Below are 15,768 nucleotides of genomic sequence, written 5' to 3'. Positions count from 1 at the left end.
GAAACATGTAGGTTGTCTGCAGTCTGGTCACCCTGCCTCTGCCAGGTAAGGCACTAGCAGCCAAAGCTGTGGCTAGATAAGCTAAGGCAGAAGCTAATCAGTGGTAGGAGGGAATTGTGTAGGGCAGGGGACTACAGAACTTTGTGATCACCTGTGCAAAGCTTGTTCAACTGAACTTTTTGGAATTCCAGCTGTAGAGAGCATTTTTTTATTACAATGACATTACATTTATATATTTTTCTTTTTTTCTAGGGAATTTGGGCCTTGTCTAGACCTGTGCCTTTCAAAACAAACTTCGCGAAGAGAATCAATACCTTAGCCAGTAGATTTGATGCAATTCAGAGCCTCAGGTAAGCAAGATTAATTGTGTTTTAGTGCATGGGATTCTCTTTGTTGAAGAGAACACTCCTGTGGAGTCTCTTAAATTTTTATTCCAGACTTTAGGACGTGCTGAGTTAGGTCTATCATGAGCTTCCTTGCAGATATGAGCTTGTGGGCCAAATTGGGCACAAACATGCTATAACATGTTCCTGATGCCAGAGTAATTCCATGTGGGCCAGAATGGGCTCCAAAGGGTTCTATCAGACCGTGCTAATGTCACAGGGGGAGGTGTCCACCTTGACTCAGTTCAGCCCAGAGAAGACATGCAGCCAGAAAAAAAAGCAGCTGCCTGGGCTGGTATATAATAGTGGAAACTGGAGTCAGAAACCTTGGCTACAATGTGTTTTCTGGCCTCTTTCTGGCTCCCCCCACTGCAGCTACTGCCTGCAGTGTTGCTTTAGGGAAATAACTGCTTGTTGGGTGAAGGCTCACACATACTGATGTGGCATTTTCAGTGTTGTTGCAGCTTGAGTTGTTCAGGTTAGGGACAAAATGTAACGGTGTTTCCTTTTCAGAACGCAAGAATGCTGAAACTGTAACTTTGTATCATTAAGTGCTGTGTCTCGTTAGAAGGTTGTCACAATTGGGTTGGGCACAAATGACCCCTGTGAATAGAATAAACTTTTTCTTTTGGGCAAATGCTCACCTGCCATCTTATTACAGGAATTTGTATTGGAAAGGCCACAGCTTTAAGGGCAGGTGCATTGTACAGGAGAGAATCCATTTTTCCAGTGTAGTTGACAAGGCCTTTGGCATATTGAAGCCTAAGTACTTTAAAAAAAAAAGAATATTCTATTTTAATGACATTTGAAAAGTACTTGAAACATTTTGAGCTGGGTTTCTTTCTGAATGTTTTTTTCTTTTTTTACATGCACTTTGAATTCAGCTGATCCTTTTAGCATTAATAGTTTGTGCGAGACTTCCAGGTATCTCTAAAATGAGGATTGGTTGCTTTTTGCTTTAATGCCAGAGATTGAATTACACTGTTTTGTGTATCAGGACTATTCTGGCAGGGAGGGACTTGAAAATTTATCTGGAAAAGGCATCAAGAGCTAGTCCCAAGAGCGCAAGTGGCAATTTTCAGGTGCATTTTTCTTCTTCCACGTCAGGCAAGTGGCAGAACATTGAGCAAAAAATGCTGGTGTTCAGATTGGAGAGGTGTGCACTGCCTGTTTCTCTCTTGGGCCGAGTTGTGTCTTGCATCTAGCAATAGCAACAGGGAGTTTTAAAAGCAGTCTCTCCCCTGAGTGTCACGCCTTATCATATTTGAAGGAACACTAGCAACTGTATTTCAGTTACAGTGAGTTTGTTATGTTCCTTTATCTCTGTGAAGTCTTATGTTTTCCTAGAAGTTGTGGCAGCCCATGAAATGGACTTCATTTTGGAGTAACAAACTGAATTCAAATCACTTTATGACTTCTTGGAGCTTAACAGAGCACTAGGTTTGTGATTTTATTCACAGAGCTATGGATCATTGCAAATTGCTTCCTACTATTTGACAGCTTCCTTTTTAGAACTTTCAACACTCCAGCTATCTGCCTTCAGCAGTGTATGATTCTAATCACTGCTATGATTTCATAATCCCCATTTAATTCAGCAAACATTCCAGATTATCAACATATGGGATTTGTATTTTGGGAGAGCACAGTGCAGCAAAATTTTCCTCTTGTCAGGCTTTTAGGTTTTGTAGCTGAAAGGTGCATATTGTTAACCAGGGATAATTTCTTAGGTATAGTTTATAAATATATGTAACTATTTTGGGTTGTAGAGATGACATTCACTTCAATGAATGTAAGAAGTAAAGCTGCAGAATTTAAAGCCAAATTCAGCAGGAAGAAAGAAAATTACTTCCATATATCTTCTGTATGTCATTAAATGGAAAATGAGATAATTCTTCTGTACATCTGAAAACTAAATAAAGAGGTCTATTCTCTTCTCAGTTTCCATGGATAACTTCAGTTAATTTTTGTGGCAGTTACGCACACTGATGGGAGAAAAGATGCCTCAAGTAGGATGATACGGTGTACATATATAACTACATAAAATGATCATTTTACTTAGGTTAAGCTGTCTTTGTTCCAGATACATGTATGCATTCTTCTTACAGCAAGAATTTCAGTTTTCAGGATGACTTGTTACATTTGTTCTTTGATGTAAAATTCTGTTGCATCACTGTGGAATGGTTGCTACAGAAACCCCAGCTCAGTTTTCTGGTGTATTGAGTTCACGCGTTTTTACTTAGAGAAGCTGGGTTTGATTTCTTTGCTGTAAAGAAGTTCATCGTAAAATGGGTGAAACCTCTAAAACTGCAGCAATGAGTGTGGCAAAAATACCCAGATAGTGAGATCAGACACAATTAGGAAAAAAGCAATTTAAAATCTAACAAACGGAGTCTACCTCTTGATAAAATGCTCCCCATTGTAATTGAAACCAGAGCTAGATTAGATCAATACCAAAATATTAAAGTGTGCTAAACCTGTTTTCTGTAGGCTTTGCTATAATTGGATTCTGATGTGAGAGATAGCTTAAGTAGGCAAAGTCTGTTGACTCAAGACCATGATTATTCATAGAAAAAGCTTTTTGCTAAGGTATACAGTACTTTTAGCTGCTGTTTCTTGAAGAATTAATACATTTCTATCCTTCCCTTCCATGCTGATGCATTTGAAGTCTGTATCTTGCCTACAGTAAATCTCTGTCTTGCTTAACCAGAAACTATTTCACTGTATAAGCAAGGCATATTGACAACAGATTTAACCCAGACAACTCAGCTTTATTCAATCAGAAGAATGCTGGCCTGGTTTCAGGTTTCTGGGATACAGGCACAAATGGACATGCCCCAAGTAGAATCCATTTGTTTTCCCATGAATGCACCTAGTAGGAGGTCAAATAAAAATAAATATTTTGGCTGTTCAGAGCAAGATAGATTACTGGAGTATTTGTGATTCAGACTGGAAATGTGATTACAACAAGCAGAGGTAGCATCAGAAATATGTTCCACTGAAAGTAAAAAAAAAAAGCATTGTTGTCTCTCTCTGTGTGTTTTAAACTGTGGTTAATCCTTGTCTTCAATAATCAGATTTATGAGAATAACTACATCTTAATGCCCCTCACCTCTTTGTAGAAGTAATTCTGTTCAGGAGTTAAGGAAAAATAGCCATTTGTGTAGCCTTATGGATTTTTTTTTATGTCGGTATAACTTACATGAAGGAGTAGTTCATGGACTTCCCTTTGATAATAAGAATAAACCAGTTTCAATCCAGTACACCAAGGGTCCCAGATTCTCTGTGGAGTTCCACCAGACAATGGAACAAATTGTGCAAGGGCAATTGGTCCCTAATGTTTTTGGCTATTTGATTTTGTTGAGGTTTTGCTGGTATTATTTAGATATTCACTGTAATTTATGCTGCAATATAAAAAAAAAAAAACATGCATTTTTGCCTGCAGGGGAGTGAGAGCTCATTTAAACAACCCTTTGAACATAATAAAAATGAAATCCCCAGGTAATAAAAAAATAAAATCTCTAGCTTTTATGAATAATGTATTTGCAGAGCAGGGGGGAAGGAAGTTCTTTTTAGATTTATTCCCATCACTGCCCCCCACTCAACCTGTTGGCAGAAATAAACTCTAGGTTGGGAATGGGTTCCTACATTGTGAGACTGTGTTCTCAGATTTTATTTTTTTAAGGTCCTGACCTAAATGCTGCAGCACAACCAGACACTAAATAATGGTAATTCTAATTTATTTGAGGTTTTTTGTTAGGTTGTTTTTAAAGTCTGTGGGTGTCTTCCCCTGTGTATTGACCATCTGGTTGTGGGTTTGGCTGTTTGGGATATGCTTGGGATATGTTTGGCATGCTGAAAAGCAACACAAAATTGAAAAGTAGTTGGAGGCCCATTGATGATGGTTTGTTTGGGGTCCTCAGTGAGCTTTGACAGAGTGCAGGTGTTGTGATAATAAATTCAGGATGGTGCTGAAGATTTCTCTCTTCAGCTGGGAAATGTGTGGGAAATGCTGGAGGTGCACTGTAAAAATAAAAGGTACTTACTGAGGAAATGGAAAAACTTTTGTGTCACAATCTCAATGGAAAAGCTGCTTGAGGATTTTAATGGATTTCACCCCATAGCAGTGGTTTGGGTTCAGTGTAGGAGGATCCAGACTCAGCTGAATTATGGCTGTTAAGCCTAAGTGAGACTTAAAAATGGCAGTTCAGTACAGCTCCCATGAACAAGTGTCCTTGTGCTGAAAACTGCCACAGTACTTATCACCGTACCTTTGTTTTTTGGCAGTGCAAAGCCTGTGCCCCTCAGCCATCTCAGAAATCCCACACCTTCTCTGTCATTTCACCAAGTGCCTTGGACAAGCTATTGCTTTCTAGGTCTCTCACTGAGATAATTGCTTTGTAGGTAGCATTAAAAACCAGTTTTCGAACTGAGGATACTGGAGGAAATTTCTGTAACATGTGAGGGGTGTAGATCAGGCAATAGAGAATCAGTTCTCTCAGGGTTCAGTTTGTAAGAACCTCAGCGAATGTGGTGCTCTTACAGCCAGTTAAACTTTGAATAATCCTTTCAGGAATAAAATATATTTTCTGTGACTATGATGGTGCCAAATCATTTTAAGTTGCCAAAGAGCTGCTTTGGAAAGACTTGAGAAAATCACAGCTGGGAATTGTGTCACAGATAGAAAATGAGATTTATTTACTCTTCTACAATCAACACTGAAATAGTAAGAAAGACAGGAGCAGATGAAAGAAACATTTCCTTTTTACAGATTTTTTTTTCCCCCCATTTAATTTACTTTTTATAGTTTCTGTAGCAAATCTGCATTTTGAACATTGACTTAATGCTCTTGTCACTGAAGTCATTGGCCAAACTGAGTCTAGGGATGCGTTTTGTGTTTTGGGGGTAGGGAGGAGAGTGCATGGGCTTCACAGCTCAGCAGCATCTTGAGAATTTCAAAGCACCATTCAGTTTGCAGAGCCTATTTCCAGGCTCATGTTCATTGATGCTCTCTCAACCTTCTCTCGTACAGTGCTTTGGAACTGCAGCCATATAGAAATCATGTAGGTTTTGCTTGGACATACATATGCAATATAAACCCTCTCTTGCCATTCTGTCTCCACGGATCCAAATGTTTTTCAGGGTTAATTACAAAGAAACAGAACTGCAGGTAATTTTTCGTAAGTCTTTACTTTTTGGTGTATTTGCATAACTGACCAAATTACAAAGTAAGGAGTATATGGCATGCTCTCTTTTGCTTTATCTAATCTTTATCTAATTTATTGAGAGATACATTAGCAAGTAATCTCTCTTCTATCCTGATGCAGGCAGGAAGTTTCACAGATCAGAGATGATAAGAAATGTTATAATAGTAAGAATCTGAAAATATAATACAGCTGAGTACTTGTGTGCATGTACATCCTCCTTGTGGTATTCATGCTTCTCAGAGTGCTAGACCAATACATTTTGTGTTCTGTTAATAAGAATTATATATCAAAATAGTATTTAATAAAATTAAACATATTAGAATGCGATGATTTTTTTTTCCTCAAATGGATGCCCATTTAAAATAGCACTTGATTTATTTTTGAGTAACTGATTTAAGCATTGGACAAGTATCTACTTCATAAAAAACAGCTGGCAGAGGAGAAAAAAAACACATGAGACAGAGAATACAAGCAGAAACTGCTAATTATTACAGTTCCACACCACTGGAAAAGCAATATTGAGAGCAGTTTTCTTCTGGAATATAGAGGCAGCAGTAGCATGGTAAAGAAACTAGAATTCAAGGAAAGTTATTGTAAACAATGAAGATGTTTATAATGACTCCTTAAGAAGCAATAGAATGCTTAAGGTGTACAGCAAGGAGTCTTTTGTAGGATCAAGGCCTTAGGATTGTATAGTTTCAAACATTGAGTTTGGGATTTGAAGAACACACTTCTTACCAAAAGGCTTGCTTACATTCTACAGTTACTAGAAAATACCTAAATTTGAGAGAAAGGAGCCAAAATTAGGCAGGGGAAGACTGGCCTGATTGAAATGAAATTATCTCGTTCACCTTGTGTCTTTACAACCCATTCAGATGTTTATGGTAGGGTTTGTGTGAGGAGATGTCCAGTCCCTAAGGCAATCAGCTCTGTGACTGCTGTGTCAGATGCATTTGCCACCATTTCAGTAAAGTCCCATCTGTTTCTGCTGGGGGTTATTTGTCCTGTTTTATGGACATCTATTCCAACAGTTCTGAATGGGCTTATTGGGGATATAGGGGGTGTTATCAACACTGCTGTTGAACGTTATAATTAAAAAAAATATTTCACTCCTAGGGGATCCATGTTTCCACATTGCCATGGTCCAGACTGATATGTGCTAAAGGCTAGGCCACCCACTCCATCTTCCTGGAATAAATGCCTGGTTACTCCAGTTCAGCTGATCCTCTCACATGACAAAAGTGTGTATGTAGCCTCAACACTAAAAAAGCAAATTAACCCATTATTTTAGCTCATGCTATGTATGCAGCTTCTTTAGGCACTGCAGGCTTTGGGGCTTTCACTGAGTATTTCCTCTGAGTGTAATTGGTTCAATTGTTCTTTGGGTTTTGCACAACTGTAGCTCTGAGTGAAATGGAGTGCCTCAGTATTTTTGTGAAGTGGATTAGACACTTTCCCTCAAAGTAATTTTTTCAAGCAAATATTGGGTCTTAGAATATTTATTGGGTTTTTTTAAAGCATCTTGGCCTCATGAACAGTTTGGGGCTTCTCTTTCTTGTTTTTTAGCTTTAGAAAAAATAACATTAGAAGAACAGAAACTAAACTATCATGATGTTCTTCTGGGAATGAGGGCCAGGTTTACTACAAGGCTAGGTTTTGTTGTTTGCAATCCTTGCTTTATACCCACTGTAAGTGCTAAGAGATGCCTCCTGTTCTTTTTGAGAGAGATGAAGGTTAAAAGAAACTTGAACTATTTTATTGCTACTTTGGCAATCTCAGCAGACCCAGTTTGATACCTTGCTATCTATCACATGCTTGCAGCAGAGATGTTTAGCTCTTTTTAGAGCCACATAATAGATTTGCTTGTTGTGATTTTGTAAATTGATTTTTCAGTAAAGTTCTGAACTTTATTGTATTCATGACTTTACTAGATGCCAAAGAGAGCAATTCTCCAAAATGAGGCTTTAGATGTAAAATACTAATACATTCCTTGCTGGACTTAATACATCTCCTGACAGAGTACTCCATGTTCCTATTCCTTATTGTACTGAGTTAAGAGGTCTTGGATAAATAACTTGTCTGCTGTTCTCACATTTTAAATTAACTCCTTGTTAGTATAATCATCAGCAGCTCCTCCTGTAGTTTTGGAGACTTTTCTTGCTACCACATATCACTGGCTTCTGTACGACTTAAACTCCCTTGGGAAATGCTTGTTTCTGTGATGCTTGTTTTCTTTCCTCTAATTGAACAGATCTGTGAATGGTCCAGTGAATACTGTATGTAGTAATTGGCCTTTTCCTTGGATTGGTGGTAGGAATCTGTTGCTTTTTCTTGCTTCTTAATTGCTTTTGTATTCTTTGAATTCTTCAGACTTAGTGCAGTTAAAGCGTGTTGGGTCTTTTATATTTTAATTTCTCCTGAAAAGTATTAGCCTCCTAGTTCTGTTTTACTTACTGCTGGTGTCTTAGGAAATGTTGGAAGAGACATTCAGACTCAGATACTGAGGTCAATTTCCTTCTAGGTTTGTAAAACTTCTGTGAATAAAATTCAGAGGAAAAGTTGTTTTTAATGTGCAGTGTTATTGATATTTGTGGAAGAGATTTTAGTGTTTTGAAGTACTAGATAACAGATACTCATCATACATGCAAAAAGCATAAAAAATAAAAAAAACAAACCCACTTTACCCAAGACTAAATATGTGACTTTTTTTTTTGTTTTGGAGTAGAACAAATTTTGTTGGCAAGAAAGCATGCCAAAGAAGACTTTGAAACTACTAACTTCTACTCTTTATTTGATGTGTCTGTATTATAGATCAGTGTTATTCAACAATTTTTAGAAGAAGACGTTTGTATCTAGACTAGCAATTTTATGTGATGCTTTAGCTGAGTATGTCTTAAATGGTGATCTAATAAACTGGTTTTAAATGGAAATTGAAATTATGTCTTTAAACAATATTATAGTGATTATCTTTAATACTTCAGTAAGTTAAATAAATATTTGTTTAGGAAAATATGTACAGGATGGCAGAATTTTCTAAACAGTTTCAGAAACATCTGTCTGCCTTGCAACACATTCAGGGGCTTGGATTATTTCTTACATCATAGAAGATTCAGACTTGCCCAGACGACCAAAATAGGTCAGTGTTCCAAAAGATAACATTGTCTGGGAATGAGTAACAGTCCTCCTAATGATCCAAAGAGAGACTGTCTTGGAGGGTGAAAAAACTGGCAGAAGAATTGTCATTTCTAAGCTCTGGAAACCTGATTATTCTAGAGTTACTTGCAAAGGAAATCCTGTCATTTAAAACCAAAGAAATTACAATAGGGCTTAATTTGACATTTTGTAAATCAGCTGTACAACTGTATTTATGAAAACACAGAGCCTGTGCTCTGATATTCTGTTATTTTGTAAGGGCAAGAGATCATCCCCAGTAGTTTTTAGGGGTTTTCTTCTACAGCCACAGAGCCTGTTTGCTTGAAAGGTAGGAAAGCATGCAGAAACAACTGCAAGCCTCTTCAAAAAACATCTAATCAAACTTCTTGTTTGTTCATTATAAAAACAGAAGCTGCATACTACTGTTCCTTTAGCCTTTCTTTCTTCTTGTCTCTGGAGCTGCTATCTTCAATTTGCAGTAGCAGCTTCTATCAAGGTCTGTGTTGGTGTCAGTCTGTGTGGAGTAGCAGTTCTCAGTGGTCAAAAGGTACTTTCAACCCCACTTGCTGGCATGTAGCTAGTATGACATTGAAATGAGATAGCCAGCAAAACGGTGAAGGATCACAAAGGGTGGGATGTGTCAGTTCTGAAATTGCAGTTTATAGCACCTTTTTTTTAGGAGGGAATACCCTAGAGGTGTGAAGGCCTTTGCGCTGGCAGGGATGCAGTTCCTTACCTCTATACTGCTGACAAGGAACTTTTCTCACTCCTCCCATGCTGCAACAATATTGTGTCTTTTCACTGGAAGCTGTGCTGAAGCATTGGTAATATTTTTGTTGTTGTTGGCTTTCTTTACAAAACGTAAGTGACTTGCATAATTTTGACTGAAGTGAGAAGCTGGTTACAAGTGTCTGAGGTCTGAGGAGGCTGCTTGACTGAGAGGCCTGTCCAAAGGCTGTGTTGACCTGCCTATTAGGCTTTCAGGGAAAGTGAGTGTGAAAGTGTATCTGAGCTATGACAGCCTGGTAAGAAGTTAGCTAGTGTCCCAAGTGACCAAAGTGGTGTCCAGATTAACACCGAGGTGTTTTAGATAGAAAAGTTGTGCATGGAGAAACTTCTTCATATGGTAGCAGAAGTCAAAACGTACATAATCTCAAAGGATCATTATCATTCCCTTGTCTGGTGCAGTTCATCGGACAGGGAAACCCAGGGTTTGGGTTTATCAGGGTACACCTGATAAAGCTCTGCAGAGGTTAATATGCAGGGGATGAGATCAGCTGATCATAGCTAAAAACACGTGGAATTTATAATAAATAATAAGCCTATTTAACCGAGCAGGAAGAAACAACTGGCTCTTAAGTGCATGCACAGCACACAGATTATACGAGAGCTGGAAAATCCTGTTTGTGGAAAACATGCATGATTCCAAATAAATGGGGAGGCTGGTGAAGTCCTATGTTCTTTCAGAACCTAGGTTCTTCAGAAAATTCGGGGCTGAACTTTTCTGTTTATTTCTGCATCTGATTGACCTATCCGATCTTCTTGCTTGCTCTCCCCCCATTGTGCAGCTGCTGACGTGGCTCCCAGCTCCCAGAAGAGTGCACAAAGGGCACTTCTTTTTTGTGCACTCAGCTTTCCAGACACACGTTTTCCAACGTGAACACCTGTTTGTATCCGAGTGCTGGCTTCCCTCTCCTGCAAGCACAGATGTCATGCTCAGAAAGTGCACTTGCTGAGTTTGTCCTGCAGAATAGCCTGGGACCACATGAAAGCAGCTTTTGGAAACCTTGGTACAAGAGTATCTTGCAGCTCTGACATGCTTTGGAAAGTGGATGGAGTTGTTCACTTTACTACTGAGGTCCCATTGTAACCGAGTTGCTGAAATCTGGCAGTTTCTTGCTGGACTTACCAGACTAGATGTCTTTCTTCCTCCTGTCCCTCGCTTTGGTCTCCCTCTAAATGAAGGGAGATAGCCAAGGTCCTATGTGTAATGTCATGTGAGTGCCTGTTGCAGCTACTGTGTTTGCCAACATTGTGTCTATTCACCATCTATCAGAAGTCTATGTAACAGATAACAGAAAGCTGCTCCTAAAATTCTAGGACATGTCTTTTTCATAGCAGGAGTGCAAGGAAAGGCCTTGCTCTTCTGAGTGTGTCACTTATCTGCCAGTTAGAAATAGGAGGTGTTTATTTCTCAGACCTCTGCTTTTCTGGCAAAGTTGGTTACAATTGGCCAATGGCTTCAGAAGTTACTGGAGGAGAGGGAACTTATAATCAGACACAGACAAGCTGGCTTTATATGACTGTGTGAGCCACATTTCTTTAGGAAACCATGGTAAACTATGTGGATAAAGTTGCAGTAATATTAAGGTTAGAGTTCATGCTGGCCTGTATTTGTCTCTTGTCTTTTTTCTAGCATGACGATGTTAGCCAGCCTGGAGCTCTTTGAAACTTTTTATTCCATATGCAGAAATTTTTCAAACCCAGCTTCTCTATTTTCTCTCATTTTTCCTTGTTTAATCATTAAGTGGAGAAAATGAACACTTTAAAAATAAAGAAGCCTGAGTGGAAATGTTGCTATTTATATATGTATCTATATCTATTTTTTTTTTAAATTTATTTTCTTGGATAAAAACTTAATATTGGCTGAACTTTCTGATTCATTATGGTTCTAAACCAGCATTTAAGAATTCTGGCTAGATAGATTCCCTTGTGGCTTGCCAGGAGTCCCAATTGCCATGACAATGTTACTTGAGAAAGAAAACATGCTCTACATCTGGGAGCAGGGCTGTGTCAAGCACAGTCAGGGACACTGTTAAGTGTGTTCTCTCAATCTTATTTTTTCATTTAAACCCTGTCTGTTGAACTATAAAGCTGCTACAAGGACTATAAAGACTTAAGCGACGTGGACAGATCCATAAAGGAAGAGATGGAAATATTTCAGGGTGGACTGAAAAGTACTCCCTGACATCCATGGATTTTGTTTGCAGGACTGTACCTAGGTAGAATTGCCCATGTAGGAATCAAATCCAAGCTTTTTGCCACAGCATATCAAATACAAAAGGAATTAATGAAGAGGTACTGAGCTGGTTGTGGTTTCCTCATCAGGTTCAGTGTATATGGGAAAAGGCAATCCCTTTGTGTGAAGTGTAGCTGGTAGCAGGCTGTGGCCTTGTGTAGTGAATAATGGGATGATAGCAGAAGTGGCAGGAGACATTCAGACTTATTTGCTCTTATAAATGAAACAGCTGTAACAGGGGGGAAAAAAATGCCTTACAAGAATTAGCTAAAAAAATGTGTCAGACAAGATTGTGCTTTGAATGCATTATAAGAGCTTACTGTTTTGCAGTGAGAAAAGACAGTCAGGTGTTGATAGAACGTAGGAGGGAAGAGCTGTTATTAGTGAGTGGGAAGAAACACATTGAATGTGGTGTGGGAGTAGGGCAGATGGGAATGAATCTAGAGGCTCTTTTGGAATTATTCATATTCTGAATCATCTTACAAACTTACTCTCAAAGCCTCCAGTGCAGAACACCATCATCCTCCAAGGTCCCACAATCATGCCATGCTGAGCATGGCATTGAGAGGGATGTTGATTCAGCTCTTCAGTGAGGAGTTTAAGTAACTACTTCAGCGAAGTAGGTTGTGACTGCAATAACACAGGTGGAATGCATATCCATTAATTCAAGCCCTCTGTGGGATGAAAACATGGTAGTATATTATTATTTGTGTAGTTAGGATTGTCCTTGCAGAGCCATTAATGGAACAATTTCCGTACACATCCACTTGTGAATGCAAGGGCTTTGTTGCCAGGAGTCTAGCTGTGCATAATACCTGATGGAAGCCCTAAAATATGTCCAAATTGCCTAAGATGTGCCTGGAAATGTCTAATGAGAGAGCTCTTCCTCAGACTTGACATACATGTGTGCTCTGACTGGAGACATATGGTAATGGTGTTTTAAATAGACCTGGCCCTGCAGACCATGGTTTTGCCTACACCATCTTTTGAGAGGCACAGCAAGCTGTCTGTTCAGGCCCCAAACAGCCACAAAATAAAGGAGGCGACAACAGATAGACTCAATCCAGCAAGTTTGGCACTGTAGGTGTAGACATACCCAGACTTACAAAGACATGAGCATGCCACAATCTGGTCCTGAGAGCCCTGTGAAACGTGACAGCTCTCAACAAAGGGCTTGTGCCTCCCACCATTTGGTGATAATGTGATAGCTCAGCAGCTAAGAAAAAACAGCAGCAGTGGGACTTCCTCAGGATTCCCTGAGGATTCCTCTGGGGCTGGACTGGGTGCTTGTATGCCGCAGGCCTCTGGTGCTTTATCACTGAGGCACAGGGTCTTGGCTTGTGATGAGGACCTCTTGAATTGCCTGTCTGGCAGTATCTTTTACTGATTGCCGTCTTAACCTGCCACCTGACAATAGGAAAATTTAAGAAGAAAAATTGTTTAGAGACAGGTCTGTAGAACAAGTTTATGACTTTCACCAAGTATACTGTGCTTTTTATGCTCAGCTATGTCTTAAAACATGCTTGGCAATCTGGAGAAAACAATAGAAGCTATGACAATGTTCTCCCTTTATGTTTTCCTGGCCTCTTCAGGAAGAGCACTGATAGTCACTGGGCTAGTGTCTTGACTTCTGCCATGGCATTAGGGCTGCACTGGGCCAGCTGCAGAGTCTCCCGTTAGATATTAAAGGTAGGCACATTCTCAGTGAATAGAAAATACCAAGAGAAGTAGTTTAACACAGTAAAACCTGTTCTCTGCGCTTGTCACAAATCCATTGACTTCTTCATGAATAGATTCTAATTCTGAACTTTTTTATCATATTCTAAAAACAAGAATATGTAATTTTACTAGAGTATTGCTTGCAACCATACACCTTTCTGTTTATTGCCGTTATTTGTTGCTGAATGTGCTTGTAGCTCTATTTTTGCAACTGCTTTTGTCTACTAATACTGTTTACCCCAAAGGTCTAAATAAGATTTATTTTACAAATTTACGCTTGAACTTCCTAGCACAAAGCAGTGGTTTTGCTCTCAGGTTTCAGGAGTGGTAATGGAAAGTATTTCCCACAACACTTGTGAAATTTAAATGAAAATGAGTCTTTTGCACTTCATATGTGATATTACGTTTATTGGATATTCTTTCTGAGGCTTATTATGGTAGGATTGTTTAAGACTTCCTGACCTTTGTGATTAATTTTGACTCAGATACACTTACGCAATGTTGAGCTATAGACATGAATGACTGGGCAGATAGCTAAATATTAATATATTTATACTTTGTTTCTGGGCAATTGTTGTCCTATCTGAATAGAAATTGAAACAAAACAAAACAAACAAAGATAACAGGAAATAAATATTTTCATCTCCAAACTATTAGGTGGCTGAAAATTTGGAACAGGAGAGAGGAGGCAGAAAGGAAGTAAGAAAGGAAACAATGAATAGTCATAACAGAGAGGTGAAAACACACATCATAAAAAGAAAAACCAACAGTAAAAGCTGTAGATTCCTTCTGTGTTTTTCTGAAGTCCTGAAACAATTTAAAATATGAAAAACAGGCTAATTGAGAGCATTATATTGATTGGCCCCAATTTTCTTTCTTTCTTTGTTTTCAATCCAGCCTCCCTCATTATAACCTCTTAAAATAAATAAATAAAAACCCTCAATAAATATCTGAAAGAGTCATTCTTATATAATAGCCCTTTCTTGCAGCAAAATTTGTCATTATAACAATACTGTAGTGGTTTTGCTGGCAGAATCACAGCCAATCAAAGCTATTACAATAATGGAACATTTCATGGTTTTGAAAATTAAATGTGTAACCATGGCACGGAAATGTCTCTTAAATCATATTTGGAGATGTATTTTTCACCAATGATTTGCACATTATCTCATTCCATCTGAATTTTATTTTCATCAAAATTACACCATTGATTTTTTCTTTTTTTTTTTTGTTTTGTTTCTGCAGCAATTTTGTAATAGAACTTCCCATCTGCTTTCATTTTTTGTAAGTTTGATCATATTTGTTCAAGAAGCAGATCTGAACCTTATTTTATCATGAGGCATAATTTAACAGCTGACTAATGGTCAAACTGTAAATTACGCTGTGAATAACTAGCATGTTAAGTTGTGGGAGTAAGTAATACTGTTATCAAACTTAGTAGCTGCACTGGTTTCAAACACAGTCATTGTTCCAAGACCTGGGATCAGCTCAGGGCATATGAATCCTTAGGAATTTTACCTGCTGAAGAATCATGAAAGCCAGGCATTTTTCAGTAGGAAAGGGTAGAAATCTGCAGGTGTTGGTTCTCTGCACATATATTGAGCCTTTCCTGAGGTGTTTGCATGCCCCTGGGAGCCGTTTTTGGTACTGAGCTAACATGCAGTCTCATCCTTGCTATGAATTGTTTCTGTCTCCTCTTTAGGGGAACTTCATAAGGTTTGTCAGTAGAGCTCTCTGGACAATTGAAAGAAAGATAAACTTGGAAACACATAGAAAAAGGAAACTGGAAAACACATAGAAAATAAGAATATACTGAAAAGATAAAAATGTATCTGTGGTATGACCACAGACTAGATTATAACTTAAAAAGTTCAGCTCGAGCATCTTTCCATTGGAAAACAGTGTTGGTAAAATCAGTGTTCACAAAGCATTCACATTAATATATAGCTTTGAACAAAATGTTGAATGAGGAAATCAAGTAAAATCTCATGTTGGTTTCCTTGTTTTGATAATAAGAAAGCAGTTTTTCAGCTTAATATTTTTTTAAAATATGAATTTTAATAACTTTTATGTGGATAAGACAATATAGTAATAATTTGCAGTTTAGTAACATTCTTAAAATTAAGTGGAAAATTTAAACAAACAAATTATGATATCAAGATGTATGGATTTTTCCGTGTGTGTGTTCTACTTGTGAGAATGCCAGTGGCTTGGGTATAATTTGGGGTGCAGACACAGGGTACTTCCTGCTGGAAGGAAGGTACAGAGACACTAGACATGGTTGGTGAGA

The 15,768-nt window shown here is 38.4% G+C and overlaps 1 long non-coding RNA gene across 4 annotated transcripts in view; it reads left to right on the top strand.

Annotated features, from left to right (window-relative positions):
• Positions 1-258: 258 nt before the first annotated feature.
• LOC127387789 (uncharacterized) overlaps positions 259-15,768 on the top strand; it is a 215,046-nt gene continuing 199,536 nt past the window's right edge. For all 4 annotated transcript variants that reach the window (XR_007890208.1, XR_007890209.1, XR_007890207.1 and 1 more), the window contains exon 1: positions 259-350. This is a non-coding gene — a long non-coding RNA (uncharacterized LOC127387789). The remainder of the gene's footprint in view (positions 351-15,768) is intronic.

Source organism: Apus apus, chromosome 8 (assembly GCF_020740795.1).
Source record: "Apus apus isolate bApuApu2 chromosome 8, bApuApu2.pri.cur, whole genome shotgun sequence".
Taxonomy (NCBI): domain Eukaryota; kingdom Metazoa; phylum Chordata; class Aves; order Apodiformes; family Apodidae; genus Apus; species Apus apus.
The sequence above is the reverse complement of the archived record's forward strand: the minus strand, read 5'-3'. Positions and strand labels throughout refer to the sequence as shown.